Genomic DNA, 4,563 nt, shown 5'->3' with positions numbered 1-4,563 from the left:
GTGGTTTCATTCATTCATTCAATGAATATTTACTGATTGCCTGTTATGTCAGGACTTTTTTTATTGCTGGGGATATTTTAGTGAATAAAACAAAGATCCCAGCCACCAAAGAACTTATATTCTAAACAAGGAAAGCATCACCTAAGACATAAAATGGTGAACTGTCATGTACTTTTCAGAACTATACATTTTTTATGAATAAATTTAGTGCTCCAAGCATCAATTATTAGCTTTTATAGTTAATAAAAGTATGCTGTGATATTTAACAAAGGTTATTAAGAATCATATCTTTAGTGAGCATAGTCCAATGAGTTAATAGCTTTCTGTTGTTTATAGTCAAATAAACTTTTTATGTAATTTCATTATTCTTTGAGAAGAGCTATAATTAAAACTCCAATTTTCAAGCCCTCCAAATGTTGATCCTGGAGTGGGTGGAAATCCTTGTGAATTCTATTTAAAATAAAATGGAAAATTACTTCAATGATTCTTTTGAATTAAGTAAAAATTGAGGGCATGTATTTAATGTTAAATGAGAATAAGGACAGACATCATAATTCCAAGCATCATTGTTTGAATTTGTACCTAGCAAAACTGTGGGATATTAATCTAGTTTAAACATACAATTCTGGCTGTTGCTCTAGTTAGGGTTTAAATTATCATAAATTAGAAATGTGAATAAAATGTACCAGTGGAGGTTGTATACACTTTACATTCTATTTTAAAACTACATATGGAGGAGGAGGGGTGTTATCCAAAGGTATAGGCACATGGAACTGTTTCCTACTTTGAAGAAATAGTTATTAGTCACAAGTGGTATAATAATTTGACTTCCAAATTAAGTAGATTACAAATGTTAATGACTAACCTCAATCACTACTACATGACTAACCTCAGTCACCACTACATGTTTAAAAATAAAAACATATCCCATTTGAATGAAACAATATGTCAAGTAAAACCCTTTAGCACTATGAAATGCTAAAAACACAGCAAGCAAATATTAGATGTGGATGAGTTACAATTCGAGTCATTGCCTAAGCCCAATTCTTTTTTTTTTTTTTTCAATTCTTTTTGTTTAAATGCTAATCTTGTTCATTGTTCAAAAGCAGTTCCCCAGTGATAGACACAACATTCTATTTTTATTTCATTTGTACCTCAAATAGCTTATCTATTAATACGGGGTCGGGGAGGGAGAGAGAGGGGAGGGAGGATGGAGGGAGATCCCTGGTGACTCTTACTTACAAGGATACCAGCTTTTGTGAATTCTTTCAACTTTAATTACTTATGTAAAGACCCTAATTCCAAAAATAGTCAATTGGGAGTTGACGTCATCAATATATGATTTGTAAGGGTGGGGGAGGAATACAATCAGTCCATAATAGATTGTTTAAATAATATTTTAACATTAATTTTAATTTAAAAATAGTTTTGGTTGAATAGAACATTGCAAAGATAAGTATGCTGCAGCTGCTAAGTCATGTCCAACTCTGTGCGACCCCATAGACGGCAGCCCACCAGGCTGCCCTGTCCCTGGGATTCTCCAGGCAAGCACACTGCAGTGGGTTGCTATTTCCTTCTCCAATGCATGAAAGTGAAAAATGAAAGTGAAGTCGCTCATCTGTGTCCGACTCTTCACGACCCCATGGATTGCAGCCTACCAGGCTCCTCTGTCCATGGGAATTTCCAGGCAAGAGTACTGGAGTGGGGTGCCATTGCCTTCTCCAAAAGATAAGTATAGAATATTCCAACATGCCCCTCACTCAGTTTCTCCTATATTTGACATTTTACATTAACATGTACATTCATTACAATTAATGAATCAGTGTCCATACATTATTGTTTACTAAAGCCCATAATTTACTCAGAGTTCTTCAGTTTCTACTTACTGTTTGTCTTCCTTCTGTCTCTGTCTCTTTGTCTCTTTTATTTTCTTCCTTTACTTTCACCTTTTCTTTTATTTTTTTGGTCCCATTGTCCCATTCAGGATATCACATTACTTATAGTAGTCATTTCTCATGAGGCTTTCTATTGACTGTGACACTTTGTCAGACTTCCTTGTTTTGAATGGCCTTTACACTTTTGAGAAGTATGGATTTAGGTATTTTGTAGAATCAACTGAAATTTGTCTGATAGTTAGCTCATGATTTGTCTGGGTCATGTGTTTTTGGGGAGGAAGACTACAGAGGTAAAATGCTGTTTTTATCACATATCCAGCATACACACTACCATGGGGACATCGTTGTTGGTATTAACCTTGATCACTTGGCTATGGTGGTGCTTGTCAGACTGCTCCTTCCTCCTTTGCCTCTACCTTTTCATATTTTATTCTCTGAGAGGAAGTAGCATCTATTCGAACAATGCCAACCACTCATCTGTTTGCATTCCTATAGCTTTGGTGTTTACAGAATTAATACAGCTGCATAATTGAATATGTAAACTTTTCAGATAGGCATTTTCTGCTTGGTAAGATGGTGACTGCAGCCATGAAATTAAAAAATGCTTGCTTCTTGGAAGAAAAGCTATGACAAACCTAGTGGAGTGAAAGTGCAGTCACTCACTCATGTCCAACTCTTTGTGACCCCATGGTCTGTAGCTTACCAGGCTTTTCCATCCATGGGATCTTCCAGGCAAGAGTACTGGAGTGGGTTGCCATTTCCTTCTCCGGGGATCTTCCCAACCCAGGGATCGAACCCGGGTGTCCCACATCGCAGGCAGATGTTTGCCCTCTGAGCCACCAGGGAAGCCCATGACAAACCTAGACAGTGTATTAAAAAGTAGAGACATAACGATGCCAACAAAGGTCTGTCTAGTCAAAGCTATGGTTTTCCCAGTAGTCATGTATGGGTGTGAGAGTTGCACCATAAAGAAAGCTGACCACTCAAGAACTGAAGAACAGCTGTGGTGTTGGAGAAGACTTTTGAAAGTCCTTTGGCCTGCAAGGAGATCAAACAAGTCAATCCTAAAGGAAATCAATCCTGAATATTCACTGGAAGGACTGATGCTGAAATTGAAGCTCCAGTACTTTGGCTACCTGATTTGAGAAGCTGACTCATTAGAAAAGACCCTGATGCTGGGAAAGATTGAGGCAAGAGGAGAAGGAGACGACAGAGAACAAGATAGTTGGATAGCATCACCGGCTCAATGGACATGAGTTTGAGCAAGCTCTGGGAAAGCGCTTAAGGATAGGGAAGCCTGGAGGGCTGCAGTCCACAGGGTTGCCAAGAGTCGGACACGACTGAGCGACTGAATAACAACAATATGTATTTACATGCCATCTATGTGTTACAGTATCTTGAGAGCTCATTTCATTTTATTGCTGAATAATACTCTGTTGTACAGTTACATGTTTCATTTCTGATACTGAAATTTCTTTCCCTTCTCTCTCTTTCTCTGGTTAGCCAGGCAACAGATTTATCAATATATTTGTCAAATAATTAGCATTTAGTTATTTCTTTGGTTTTCAATTTCACTGATTTCTGCCAATATTTTCCTTATTTTTCAACTACTTTAAGCTAAATTGCTCTGCATTCTCTAGTTTTGTAAGATGGAATATTAGGTTACTGGTTTAGGTCTTTCTTATTTTCTAATACATGCCTTTAATGCTATATTTTTCCTCCAAGCACTGTCTATGCTTCATTCCACAAATTTTGATAGGTTGTATTTTTCTTAAAATATCTTCTGAATTTTCCTTGAGACTACTTCTTTGATTCAGGTTTATTTATTTATTATTTGATGTGCAAGTATTCAGGTATGTTCCAAGTACCGTTTTATTACTGATTTCTAATTTAATTGTATTATGATCTGACAACACACCTTGTATAATTTTCATTTTTTAATATGTATTTAGTTGTCTTTTTATGGTCTAGAGTGTCTGTCTTGGTGAACGTAGCTGTTTGCTGAAAGTGACACTTGTTGTATTAAGTGATTAAAATTGAAGTGACTAGGCCTAGAGCGTGTATTTTTGTGTTAATCTGGCTAGTAAGTGGCTGTGTTTAATGTTTTCTCCAAGGATAGGTACCACAGGCTTCATATTAGGTTGATGCAAAAATAATTGTGATATTGCATTGTTGAATTTTGCCATTATGTGTTGGAATATATTCTTAAAGAAATGAGTTATGCATCATTTTAATGTGCATTTCTTGCTTTATGCTTTTTGCTGATGATTTATTACCTGCTATTTATTTTATATTTATTTTAGAATATAGAGATGGTGTTAGACATAAAGCAAATTTGAGTGATATTTTAAAATTTGAGCTCAAAATGGGTTGTAAAGCAGCAGGGATAACTCACAACTTCAAGAAGGCATTTGGCCCAGGAACTGCTAAAGAACATACAGTGCAGTGGTGGGTCAAGACGTTTTGCAAAGGAGACAAGAGACTTAAAGATGAGGAGCACAGTGGCTGGCCATTAGAAATTGACAACGACCAATTGAGAACAATCATCAAAGCTGATCCTCTTTCAACTACATGAGAAGTTGCCAAATAACTCAACATCAACCATTCTATGATCATTCAGCATTTGAAGCAAACTGAAAAGGTGAAAAAGTTCAAGTGGGTGCCTCAT

Source organism: Cervus canadensis, chromosome 26 (assembly GCF_019320065.1).
Source record: "Cervus canadensis isolate Bull #8, Minnesota chromosome 26, ASM1932006v1, whole genome shotgun sequence".
Taxonomy (NCBI): Eukaryota; Metazoa; Chordata; class Mammalia; order Artiodactyla; family Cervidae; genus Cervus; species Cervus canadensis.
The sequence above is the reverse complement of the archived record's forward strand: the minus strand, read 5'-3'. Positions refer to the sequence as shown.